We start from the raw sequence: 15,096 nt of genomic DNA, 5'->3' as shown, positions 1-15,096 counted from the left end.
AGTTTGTTGATGTTTGCTACTGTAAAATACTGGAGCTGTTCGCTGGGTGCTCGCCTAGTGAGCTCTTCGCCACAGCCCTCGCCTAGCGAGCAAGCTGATGAATGCATCCTTTTTTTTGGTCTCTTTGCCAACTTTCTTGTGCCTTCATTTTCTATTATTTCATGCCTAATTCCTGCACAATAACACATAAATCAAAGGTACCAAGATCGTTTATCATTGTATTGCAATTCATCTAAAACAAAGGTGGTTTCGAACACTTTAGAAAGGAAATGGAGTGAAAGATGCCCATATTTGATAGCTCAAATAAGCACTTTTGGGTATCTAACATTAGTCTGACCTATTTATTCTTCTCCTCCCATTATTAGATGGGGTCTAACAGGTCGAGGTACCTCTTGTTGTTTTTTCCCTTGATTAAAATGAATAACTCTTTTATCAGGCCTCCCTATTAGCCTAACTGGCATAATCTGAGAAATTGGTTGTCCTTGGGCCTAAGGGTCAAAAAAATAGGTTATTCGACCTATCTTATTGGCCAATAATTGGTAATTGTGTTTAATATTATGAATTAAGGGGTTGAACATCGTACAAATTGGCTAAGTAAGCATATTAACCATCTTGATGTTACTTTCATCTATTTGTTGTCTTATGGACAACGTGGAGCTTTTCGTAAGAGCATGCGCGTTTGAGGGAGCAAACGCAATCCCCCATGTTATGTTTCTTGACGAGGGTGGCTAATGGCAAACCCAGACGTCACATATGGATTTAAAGGGGACTTTATCGTTGCATTATTATTTGCATACGTCAAAGCATTTCTCTGTAATCTTGTCGTCATTTCTCTATAATCTTCTCATCATTAAATACGAGAGTGTATATTGAAATTTACAATATTTTTTGCCACCCCTTGATCCTACCACTAGAAATCCTATTTATAATGCTATGAACTAACGTTCTCCCAACGTTCAATTGAATTCTCGTCTGACACATCATCCTTACATGTGTGACTGGCCTTCGATTGATCTCTGCGTGTCTTTAGCATTTTGGATAAGGCCAAAAGATAGTTACTTCAGTTTGAAATTTGAATTTGCCTCCTATCGAGCTCCTTCGACCTGTCGAACTTTTTGAGTGACCAAACTTCTTGAAAGTTTACTAAGTTCCAGACCAAACTCTTAAACATTTAAATGTTTTTGTTCTCTTTTCTCAGGTCATTGGTAGAAAGGCATTTTAACTTTACCTTATGTTTGTAAAAATTCCAACTGCCTTCTCCGTCGAATTTCTTATTTTAGAATTTCTTGACTAACAGGATGAGAAATCATTGAAGGTATGGGTCGAGGTAAGAATAGATGAATCACGAGATTAGGTTGGTGTGGTATGTTGAAGGTTGTTTTAAGGTGAGGAGAAAGGCTTAATTATTGATAAAGATCTCGTCTTAGAGGTAGGTTCAGTGTTCAGTTAGAAACTTGAGATGATAGAGTTTCAATATTGGTAAATAATGTTATGAGTTTGAGATGAGATAGTGTTATAAGTGGGTTCAATGTGTGGTGAGACTGGTGATATATTAGAGTTTAAAGACTAGTAAGAAGAGTTGGGGGTTTGTGAAAAGTTTGAAATAAGAGAGTTGGTAGGTGTTTCCTGAAGGAGAGCAACCAAGAAACACACCCTTTTAAATGCATATCATATTTATGGGTGTTATAAAGTCTTAGGAAAGGGAAAGAAGTGCATCCAAATGATTTTGATAAATTTATGATCATGGAATTGCAAGTGGTGAGTGAAAAAGAGAGAGAGGGATTATTTAATTAGGAGAATAGTAGTCTATTGATGAGTTATTTTACTGTTAAAAAGACACGGTCCTAAAAATATAGTGGAAGTTTGGTTTAAGCTAGAAGTCTTAGGCCGGTTTTAACTATGTGTTTTGCCTAAGCAGCAAGCATTATAGAAATCAAACATATTCTCCTTAGTATTTTAATATATGACTGAGAAAAAGGGAGGGAATTGAGTCAGAACCTAATTCTCAATACAAGGGAATCCATTCGTTATATTTTTTACCAAAAAACAACTATTTTATTATTATTATTTCTTAATATTTTTAACAAAAAAAAATATTTTTATTATTATTTAAATACATACTTTGTTTTCAAAATAAATATTATTATTTAATAGCGATGGTCGAAGACAAACAACTCTTAAGTTTAGACGTCGAGCTCGGACCATTAACCACCGAGGTTACCGAAGTTCCAAACTATAATTCCGCACCTTCTACCACCGTCATTATATAAAATATAATAAATGTATGATAATATTTAAATCATTTTATTTTAAACATAAATATTTAAAATTTTAAAAAAAAAACAGTTTCTAAAAATAACTAGAAATTTGTTTTGATAAATTGTTTAAAAAATATAAATACAGAAATAAATAAAATAAATTTTTTTAAATAATATAATCGGAACAACAAGCCATATAGATTTTTGGACGACAACAAGTACATGAGAGATCTGGAGATAGACACTTTAAGATATGGTAAGATTTTTAGTTGTCATCCTCACACTTAAACATGACACCCCCTTAATTTTTATATTGATCAGAATTTCCTTCTCATTATTTACCTATCTTAAAATTATAGTTGGCCAAGAAAATTTACACCGAAAAGGTTGTAATAAATTTAAATTTCGGTTGTAAAAAATTTAAAAATCAGATAGTTAAAACGCAAAATCTGATATGGAAATTTCAGAATATGGAAAAAAAAAATATGCAATTTTACCGAATTTTTAATAAATCCCTGAGTTTTTACCAGAATTTTTTTATAAAAAGAAATATTATATTATGGGAAAAGTTGCATTTTTATCAAACTTTTAAAATATTTGGTGTAATTATACTGCATTTTTTCAAAAAAAAATGGTATTTTGGGGGATTTTTACCGAACTTTTTAAACATTCGGTGTAATTTTTCCATATTTTTTCAAAAATAATGGTATTTTGGGGGGAAACAATATTGCTTACCTGATTTTGTGAAAAATCTGGGACACATCAAAAATTCCAGAGTTTTTAAAAATTCGTGTATATTGAATACTTAGCCTAGTATAAAAAAAAAGCTGGTAGTTCAGAATGTTTTATTTGTGCGGTTTAGATCCGGATGGTTCCTCTAGATTTTACGCAATTTTTCACCACCAATGTTGTACGTTTTACTTGAATAATTTGTTTTTTATAGTCTTTTGGTATCTCTATCATTGATAATTAATTCTTTATATGGTGTAAGTGACAGATATTTTCTTCCCAAGCTGACGTGTTAGCATGGACATAGTCCATTGGTAAACAGCATGGTATAATTGTTGTTATTGTTTGTTCTAATACGACAAATGGGATCAAAGGGAGAAGAGATAAATTGATTATGTGTTATAAGAGAGGAGGAAACTACAAAAAAAAAAGAATAATTCCTTTGAAGACTTTTCTAGTATAAAAGTTAAATGTCTATTTTTGTTGAGATGTGTGTCAAGTGGTAGAAGGTGATCGTTAGGTGTGGATTTCACAATCATAAACTAGCTACATATTTAGATGGTCATAACATATTAGGCCATTTAAAACACTATGAAAGACGGTTTGTGAATGACATGACAAAATACAATATGGCTCCCAGATTAATAGTTGATGCTTTGAAAGATAGAGATCATAAAAACCTCACGAGCATTACACAGGTGTACAAGGCAAGATCTACATATAAAACGAGCAAGAGAAGTCCATTGGCTGAAATGCAACATCTTCTAAGTCTAATTCATGAAGATAACTACATGTATTGGTTCAGAAATAGGGGTTGAAACATATGTTGTTGCTGATATCTTTTGGACACGTCCTGATTCAGTAAAGTTAGTTAACATGTTTCATTTAATGTTGATTTTCTATTGTACATACAAAACAAACAGGTATTGTCTTCCCCCAAAAATATATTTTTTTCTTTAGTTGATTATGGGAAGCTGTTTATTAAATTTCATATTGTATTGATTATTGACTGTACATACAAAATAACTAGGTATCGGCTTCCACTACTTAAGATTGTTGGTGTTACATCAACGAAGTTGACGTTTTCAGTTGGATTTGCCTATTTGGAACTTGAAAGGGAGGAAAAATTCACATGGACACTAGAGAAGCTGAAAGAGTTGTTTGTATTCGAGAAGTTGCTACCGAAGGTTCTAGTAACTGATCGGAAACTTACTTAGATGAATTCCATGGAAGTTGTGTTCCCATCCTTAACTCATATGTTGTGTTTGTTTCATATTTCAAAATATGTTAGTTTAAAGTGTAAAGAGTATGTCAAATATAATAAGTAAGAGCATGTTATATATCTATGGAACAAAATCATGTATTCGAATAGGGAGTCTGAGTTTGTGGAACACTTGAGGCATTTTGAGTTAGTATGTGTTGATATTCCTTTATTTGTTTAGTATGTTCATGAAACATGGTTGACACCTTATAAAGAAAAGTTTGTTGTTACATGGACTAATAGAGTCATTCATTTTGGAAACACGATAACGAATAGGTACATCATTGTGACTTTGATTGTATTTCAGTACTAAGTCTCAATTTATAACTTCTTTTTCTATTTGTGTTTTATATGGTTGGGTTTTCTCATTGGATATTAAAAAATATGTTGACTACTAGTCAGGGAGATTTATGCATAAGTTGGGATGTTGTGAGATCCATGTTGAAGTTGCAAATAGGTCCAATCAGAGTATCATTTTAAAAAGTATTGTCAATATTCAACATCAGTATAACACTCCATTTTACTCCATATTGGACGACTTTGTTTCAAGAAATTATATACAACATGTTGGAAAGGAGCTGGAAAGGGTAAAATTTGTTGGTTATGACAAAGATTCATGTGGTTGCTTCAGTAGAACAACACATGGGTTGTCTTGTGTGTGTCAACTTGCAGGTCTTCAAATACAAGGTAAGCATGTTTCGTTAGAATGATTCATGTTTTAGAAGAAATTAAACATTTAAGAGAATTAAGTCACTCAAGAATATAGTGGGACAACGTTGCATTTAGAAGAAGTGTGTGAAGATTTGAAGAGGTATTTCAATAAATTGGATATAATTGGCCAAAGGGTAATGAAGAAAAAGTTTGGGAACTAACACATACATTCGCAACTTTCACGTGTCCATCACATGTGAAGTACAAGCCAAAAAGAGGAAATAAGAAGACTAAAACGGGTAAACAGACTGATGTGCATCGTGATCCTTCGTAATAGGAGTATGTTGAGGGCTCACAAGGAAGTCAGACTTCGAGTGATCAGGTACAAAGCCAATTGGAAGTCAAATGTCTAGCAAGTCTTCTAGAGAGATTTACTTGTCTCAATTTCCTATTTTCTTACATGGCTACATTGAAGACATTGTTGATGTGAAGCTTGATGGAAGTTGTGGTTTTCGTGTTATTGCAGCTTTACTTAGATAGGGTGAAGAGTCATGGTCTTTGGTTTGGATGCAGTTAGATGGTGAATCTTATCAACACTATCAATTATATTCTAATGTGTTGATAAGAAGTAGATGATGATTCTTGATATGGATTACCTTATTTCTTCTAGATACAGTGTGATATTGATCTCGTTGTCCAGGAACCTTAACATCACTTTCTTTCCACTAGTGCTATCTACAACTTTATCTGCGAGTAGACATGAGCTTTTTGCAATTGGTTTTGTTAACAACGATTATTGGGTTCAGGTGAAGTTGAAATCTAATTATCCATTGCCTCTCGTCGCTTATCCCCTAGAGACAGGATTGTAGAGAAGATGCGAGAGCATTGAAAACAACATATCCATAACGTATAAGGCATTGAACACGAGTTGGGAAGTCTACATAATTTATTGTGTATTCATATTGTTAATATTGTAGTACAATATCCATATATCTATTATATGTATATATTTTATCGGGTTACTTGCGACTGTTTTCAAATACTTTTGATACAATATGTTAATATTGTCATGTTGATTTATTAAAAATGTCAAAAACATAGTTTAAAACACCCCACTGCCTCCCTTTTTTTTTTAAATTCGAAAAAATTGATATATATCAAATTTTTTCAATACATCTGGTACCTAGTATAGGTTAGCAGTTACACAAATAACTTTACAAAAATTAATAGTCATACACCGAATATTTTGAAAAAACTAGTATAAATGCACCGGATATTTGAAAACTCCGATATACGTTTCCCAAAAAACAATATATTTTTAACGGATATTTTAGAAAATTTTGGCATTTCTTCAAATAAACTAAAAAAAGCAATATTTTTTTGCAATATCTGGTATTTCTTCAAAAAAAACTCAAAAAATTCAGTATTATATTAAAAAAAATTGGTAATATACAGTACTTTTTAAAAAAAATCAGAAATATTAAACAAGTAAATAATAGGAAAAGCATAGTTTTTGTGGCAGGTAAAAATCTCATAGGTCGGGGGTGCTATTGATTTGTCTCAATAACAAAGTCAGGTGTTATAATAGAAACAGTGAAATATTCTTTCGACCATCGGGCGGGACGGGACAGTTTTTACCTCCCCAAAACCAAAACTCGAATCCCCTATGGGGTGCACCCCACGCCTCTTGTAACCCAAAAATGATCTTCGTGTGTCTGGAGATACATCTTAGAACGCACCTAAAATCACACAAGCCTTTGTAATTTTTTAAAGTCATCCCATTTTGAACAAAATATAGTCCGGGCATGCATCTCTGAATATTATTTGGAGTGTATACAGAGATACATCTCCATAAAACCCTTTGTAATCATTATGGTGAAATTTTGTTCTTAAGGGATAAATTTTGGACCAGATGCCTAAGCCAATGTGTTCAACATTTTATACTAGAATTGATAAATAATAGAAAACAGAATGATAAATCATAAAGCAAATAAATAACACAAGAGAATTGTTAACCCAGTTCAGTGTAACAACACCTACATCTGGGGGGCTTCCAACCCAAGAAAGGAGATTCACTCTCAATAGTATTAGTACAAAGTGTCTTAGATGAACAACTCTTGTTCAATGCCCCTCTTCTTAATACTACTTGTGCCTTTCTATTTATGATTCCCCTTAAATATGAGAATCTTTATCACTTTCTCTCAACCACTAACCTTAATGATCAATATAATAAATTTTTTAAGGATTATGAATTACAACTTAACTACTAATCAACCTATATGCCTTGAGTATTCAGTTTAGGCTTCTTATAGAGGTGTACAAAAACAACAAATTACAAAGACTCAAAAATTGAACCCTATCACACTAGATCTTCAATATATGCGTTTCTCCAAATGTTAGGTTTGAGTCTCCTTAAATAGCAATACAACTTATGGATTTTTCTTCAATGGGCACAAGATTTGATTACGTCTAAATTTGTAGAGGATTCTGATTTGATTTGTTTTTCAAAAGCCTCCAACAAAAATATTTGATTTATTTTGATTCAAATTTAAATATCTAAATAATTAGATTTGATCTTATACACTCTGCCAAACAAATCTGATTAATACATTTCTAAAACATAGCAACAAATCTGATTGAAACGCAACCAGAATTTTCGCTCAGAATAACAACAATCATGGCCTGCTAAGAAAGGCAATATGTTGCACATATGTTGGAATATTTATCCCACGTGTTGCATATTCACCAAAATACATCTTGTACTATCCATGTTATTTTACCAAATACAACCAATCAAAAGGAACAACAATCTCCTCATTTGGAAAAATTTGGCTAAAACAACTTATATAATTTCTACAAGATGTGCAGGGTAAATTTTCACCAACACAACACACATCGGGACATACAGCAGATCTTCAAAAGTTGTGTTCATAGATCACAGGTGGTTATTACACAAAAAGATATCATATCAATACAACACATAGAACATCATCCCAGAACATCTTGTCCCACATAATCATTACTCCCCCTTTTTGCCACAATTTGGAAAAGGTATGGACAGAGCCAAAAACCAAGTCCATAATTGAATTCTCTATCTAGAGTAACATGATATTCATGTTCCATAAACACATCAAGCTAACAACACACACCGTTATAGATCCATTACAGAACCAAGAACATAAAAAGCCTAACATAAACCAATAATCCAACAGAGTAGCAGCAGCAAATCTTGCTAAGAGGACAGATGTTATGCACAATGTTCTAGACATTAGATGATATCACCCCATAACTTCTTATGAACCCAAGATAGAAGCAGCAGCATCATATCCTCATCTCCCCCACAAAGATGCAGTGGTAGTAACAGCAAGTTAGGGTGAAAAAGATTCAACATTTCTCCATCAAAAACTAGATCAACTTCATATATGTGTATAGAGAACAGATGTTAAACACAATGCCAACCACGTCTTTCCCAACATTCAGTGTGTAACTCAAAGTCAAAACACTTGGGGCAGCATCAATCTCATCATCACAAATAACAATCTATTTATTTTTAACACTCAAAATATCAAAGATTAGAGAGGAAACACTAATAAGTGATTGGATTCCATGGGACTCAACATGTTTAACTAATTGACAAAGACAGCATTCTCCACATTCCAAGGTAGCATGAGTTCCTACCTAGTACAGAAAACAAGTGATGCAACCATAAATTGCTTCTGATTGTAGACTTAGCATATTACCAAAAACAGATTCATCAACAACAGGAACATTGGGAGGCCTAATGTCTAGGACATTTTTCCCAACAAATATCTCAACCTTGAATTTCACCAACCCGTGAGGAATACCATCATTCTTAATCATAAATTCCTTCATCAACTTAGGATAACCATCTTCATCAATCAGCATTATCTTCAAGTCATCACTATGAAGCTCCACAATTTTATTATACTTCAGTGCTTCAACATAATGTTCTTTTTATCCTCTATTGCACTTTCCTCTTCTTCCTCGCTGTTAATTTCTTCTTCTTCCTCATCTTCCTTTACCTTGGTCATAATCTTGTCAATAGAGGGAACCTTATCAAGCCCTGCAGACTTGCTTCTGCCCAAATAATTATTAATGTTTGAGAGGAAAAACTTCACACACTTTTCTCTATCATACACCTTTTTATACTCCTTATTTATTTCAAAATTACACTCAGTAGTAATGTTCATAATGAATTCCTTGATCAACTTTTCATAAAAAGGATCAACATCTATTATAGTTTTCAGCAACTCCATAATCTTTTTACAATCAAGAGCTTTTGTACCTAGCTCTTTTTCACCAACAATCCTTCTTTCGAAAACATGCTTCCACCTTTGAACATTTGTTTCAAAATGAAATGAAACATTATCCATGTGAGAAAAGGAGATATTAACAGGAATTCTCTTCCCACCAACCTTTCTCATTATAGTGTACACAATGTCATGGACATCTTCTTCAGCATCTATCTCAGAGTCACTTGAGTGTACAATCTTCCTCTTTAGAGACTTCTTCTCAACAACTTCACTTTCGACTGAATTTATTTTTGGAGTTTAGTCCTTCTTAATATAAATATCCTTAGCTCTTTCCTTTGGAACATTAATGGGTATAATCATCTAAAGAGGTACAACATTGAGTACCACATCTTGTTCATCAAACTCGATAACTTGCTCATTCTTCCTCTGAGTTAGGAACTCAGTCAGTAATATGTCATACAGTTTTTCTGGCACATTTGGGTTGAAATCTTCATTACTGTATTGAGAATCCTTATGCTTCACATGAGAAGAAACACAGTCGGACTTACCATTGTCGTTTCCTCTAATTGTTATGACTTTCATACAAACTCCACGAGCTTTCATAACTACAACATATTTTCATGCTTTTTCTTTGAATTTCTTCTTTGGAATGCCATAACTATGCAAAAAAATACTTGTTCCTAACATCCTTTCACATTGACTTTAGACCTTTGCAAAAATGTTGTTCACATCAGTAGTAGCATCCTGATAGACATCTACATAATCATCCTTCTCAATGACACCATCCATGTTAGTGGCATCATTACTAACATCCTAATTGACTTCCATATTCAAGTACCTATTGAGGAAGACACTTTTCATATCCATATGATAAAGTGTGAACATAATACTACAAGACAAACATGGCAACATTCTGATGGCTCCAAGATGATCAATGGGGATAGAAGTTTCATCAAAGTTAACCCCTTTGATTTGAGCATAGTCTTGTGCTATAAGTTATGTATTATTTCTAGTAACAATCTCATTACTTTTCTTGTTTAAAGGAACCTCTTTGTCATTCAAATTATCATTAACATCTTCCATATCTTCTAGTCATGAGCCTTCTTTCTTTTGTATACAGATTCTCTTTTCTCATTATTTTTATTAACACCATAAACATTGGCTACAATAATATCAACCTCGACATCATAATCACCATCACTCACGGAATTATTTTCAGGGGTCATATCATCATCCTTCTTATGAATTTGAGACTATGTCTCTGACATGTCGGACAGGATGTCTGGCACATCTTTATCAATGACATTTTCACCATCAGTCATATCAAACTTGTCAAAATATGGAATATTATGGGGAACAATGTTTGGGACATGTTTCCTAACTGAAATTCAACACATTAAGAGGGACCCTAATAGGAAGGATTATGTCATGATGACTAATCTTCTTTAGCTTCTTCTTATGAACCACAGTTGGTTGTTCAATGTTGGGAGGACCTTCGTCCTGACCATCAGCCTTCCTTTTAATAACAACTTCTTGCATGAGTCTCATAAATCCTATAAGTGGTAATTCATAATCACGAGTAAGATGTTGAAGCATCTTATATGACATATTGGTTTGCTTCCCAACTTGACACATGTCATAAATTTTACCTTCTTCAATTTTGAGATCAGACATACATATGATAGATTTCTCTTCAATAAAGTTCCTTGTACTCCTAAGCTTTATGTGTCATAGTTTAGTTTTTGTATCTAAAATGTCATCCATAATGTCAGAAACATGTTCTTCAACATTCTTGTGGGGGGTACAAACACTATGAACAAGAATAATAGGTTTGTCATGTAACACCCCAAATTCGATTAATTAATCTAATTGAATTAGTTGAAATTTTATTTGATTAATTAGTGTTTTAATTTTGTTATGTGATTTTGGGGGTAAGTATCCTTGGAACAGAGGTATAGAGAGAGTAAGAGTTTGGTATAGTTACTTATAATTAATTAGAATTTTAATTAATTACTAGAATAAATAGTATTTAATTTGAATTAATTATTTAATTAGTAAATATAATAGGATTATGCCATTTGTGAAGATTGAAGGAAATAGGTGAAGAGAATAGAGAAGTTAGTAATAAGTTGGGCAAATTTCATAATAAAACAGAGTGATGGGGGACAATATATTCTAAAAATATGGAGAAAGCTAGGTTTTAGAGAAAACATCTGATATACGTAGAAAAGAGGCAAAAGGAAAGAAGGAGAAAAGGCTAGGAAATTGGATAGAGAACTCATAGAAGTTGTCCAATTCATAATCAATTGTTGGAAATCAAAGGTAGGGGATAAAGGGCTACCAATCTAGGTGTATTGCATAAAGGGTAGATATGAGAGATCCTTACTCTCTTTAGGGCAATTGAGATGTGAGTGATTCTGATTTCCTGTGGAGTTTTGATGTTATTGGTTATTTTAATGGTGAATTTTGTATACCTATTTGTGTACTATTTTATGTTTTGAAATATTGATGTTCTCCACCATGTTTGAGAGTTTGGAAGGTTTAGGGTAAACATGAATTGATGAGACTGAATGGTTTTGTTGATGTTAATATGTGATATAATGTGAGTTTGTTGTCTTAATCATTGAATAATTATAGTATGTCGAATTCTAAGATTGGGGTTTTTACGGAATCGAAATCGGAGATCCGAAAGGCCTCCAACAATGAAATTCATAATTCTTCATTTTGCAAGTCTGGACGAGTTCGCTTAGCGAGGGTGACTTTGCTTAGCGAACAAGGCTTTGCTCAGCGAAGGGAAATAGTGTCGAAATGCTAATTTTTGTTTCCAATTGTTTTCACTATAACTTGAGTTCCATAACTCGGAACGAGGCACAGTTTGAAGCGTTATAAATATAACTAGAAATAGTATCCAATGATAATGTTTTCATAGGCTGGTTGTGAGAGGACAACCTGAATAATTGAAGAAAATTTCATGTGTAATTACCCAATGGTTTACGCCATAGCTTTTGATTCGTATGTCCAAATGACGCGTCTTTTGAAGCGTTAGAAAGCTAGCGCTCAGAGTTGCGTCATAGTAGTACTTTGTGAGATAGTTGAGAGGTAGTAATGTTCCTACTATAGGGATTTTGTGCTGAACTGTTTGATCGGTTAGTGAATCGTTATGGTATATGATGATGTTTTATTTTTTTTGGTGAAGTAACATGAATAAATGCTTATGAAGTTACAATTATTGAGTTGTTATTGTTTTTTGTTGCTTTATTGATATTGTAATATTGATTGATTGTTGTGTGTGATGAATGATGTGGTTCATAAATGGTGATATATGCACGGTGATCCTTTTGGTGAATGTTTTGGTGATAATGGATGTTGTTGAGAGTCATGCATCATGGTGTACGGACTTTGGTCCAGTTTTGGTGTGCTCTGATCTGGTGGTATGTATCGGGAGCGAGTATTCGGTTCTATGTATGAATCGGTTAAGTGTTACCTATGGTGATGGTAACTAACTTTGATGTGCTTTGGTCCTATATTGGGGATCGGGAGCGAGTAGTCGGTTCTATGTGTGAATCGGTTAAGTGTTACCTATGATGATGGTAACTAACTTTGATGTGCTCTGGTCCTATAGTGGGGATCGGGAGCGAGATGAACCTAAGTATTCATGAATGGTACCGCATGCATAATGAGTCAATTGTGTAGTACTTTGCATACATGATTGCATATGTAGTTGATTAGATATGAATATGTAAATGTTGTCATGATTTGAGTGTGAGAACATGTTGTTGATTGGATGTGAATATGTAAATGTTGTCATGATTAGGATGTGAGAACATGTTTTGATGGATGTGTAATGAATATGTATTTGTTATGTATTCTCTACCTTAGCATTCTTTACATTGTTTATATTGGTTTTTTATTTTTCACTCCATTTGCTTTGATGTTATCCACCATGGACATCTGACAGATACTCAGGAGTGGAGTTTGTTGTAGTAAGTGGAAGTTAGCTCTTTGACTTACATTGTTTAGTTCATTGTTATTTAGGAGTCTTGCTCTGATCCTATAACATCAGTGTCGGGAACGTTTTATTATTTTATTCGGTTTATGTTTTGTTAATCGAGGTCATATGTTATACTCTTGACCTTTTGAACTATTGTCAATAGTGAAGACTTTTGCCACATTTCTTTTAATTCAAATAAAGTATTTTGATGAGACTTTAATGTTTGAGAAGCATTCTTATTTGATTATTTTTCGTTGCGATGATACCCTAAGTGAAGGTGAGCATGTAATGACATGTATATTAGAATGTTTTACTTTAATCGATAAACATGGTATAACAGGTGTTATTTTATGATGGGTGACATCTTAAATGTGTGATTTATATCAATGCTTGGATTTTTCTAAGATTTATCTGTTTTAGGGTTTATGGTGTTACATGTCACACCAAACTTGTTGATGATGCCTATGAGACTTCTCATTCCACTGGGAATACATATGTTGATGATGTGGTTGTCTACCATACATTTTACAACAGTACGACGGAATGGAATAGAATAAATTAATGCACTGGTAATGATGTTTGACACGATGTTGTGACATGTTACCTGACATTATTCGTTATGTTTTCTGAAAAGGAGTAACACACATATTCTTTGAATTTGATAGCTCATTGGTATATATAACACCGTTCATGTCTCTGGTGTGTGTAGTGAAAGTTACAACACTGTTTTCTTGATTAGATTCACCTTCCTCATCATAGTGATATTGTAGATTTTTCTTTGATTCCTTGAAAAACTTGAGCATTCGGTTTGAATATGTCCAAAAAAAATTGCATTTAAGACATTGGATCTAGTTCATATTTACACCACCCATTACTTTACGTTGAAATTTACGCCTCTTAAAAAAAATTGTTGATTATCTTGAACATTTGTAGAGACATTATTCTCATATCTCATGTCTAGTTTTTTCATGACTTTACTAAAGATCTTAGCAGGCCTAATATTTTCTTCAGTATCATAATCTACTTAGTCTTCACAATCTTCATAATTTTCTTCAACTTTATTCTTTGGAAGATTCTTAATATCATTAAGAATTTATGGTTAATGAATTGTTCCTCCTTTGAAATTTTTCATCTTAAACTAAATAAGAACCCTAGAACACACACCCAAACAGAACAGGGTGTCTCCTCAAATATCAATTGAAATTATATTCTTAAGGGATAGATGTTGGACCAGGTGCCTAAGTTAATATGATCAACATCTTATACCAAAATTGATAGATAATAGAAAACAGAATGACAAATCATAAAGCAAATAAAGAACACAAGAGAATTGTTAACCCATTTCACTACAAAAACGCCAACATCTAGGGGATTTCCAACCTAAGAAAGGAAATACACTCTCAATAGTAGTAGTACAAAGTGTCTTAGATGAACAACCCTTGTTCAATGTCCATCTTTGAAATACTTCACGTGTCTTTCTATCTGCCAAACAATCTGATTAACACATTGCTAAAAGATTGCAACAAATCTGATTGAAACACAACTAAAATTTTTGCTCAGGACAACAAAAACCATGACCTGATGATAAAGGTCATATGTTGCACACATGTTGGAACATTTGTCCCGCATGTTGCATCTTCACCAAACTACATATTCTACTATCCATGTTGTTTTACCAAATGCGGTCAATCAAAAAGAACAACATATAGTATTTTCATTCACTTAGCTAATTTATTTAACGACTCAATGATGTTTCGGAAGATGCATATCCAAAAATGCCAAGCAGGAAATTGAATAAAACACCAGCTTCCATGTTCTTCCTCCTTATGCACAAACTCAACTCTTCTCTCAAAACCTTTAAAAAAAGTCTTCCTTTCTCAATCAACTTTTCAACACCAAAACATCATTCTTGTATTTTATTATATCAAATGG

Source organism: Lathyrus oleraceus, chromosome 7 (assembly GCF_024323335.1).
Source record: "Lathyrus oleraceus cultivar Zhongwan6 chromosome 7, CAAS_Psat_ZW6_1.0, whole genome shotgun sequence".
Taxonomy (NCBI): domain Eukaryota; kingdom Viridiplantae; phylum Streptophyta; class Magnoliopsida; order Fabales; family Fabaceae; genus Lathyrus; species Lathyrus oleraceus.
Note: the sequence above shows the minus strand (reverse complement) of the source record.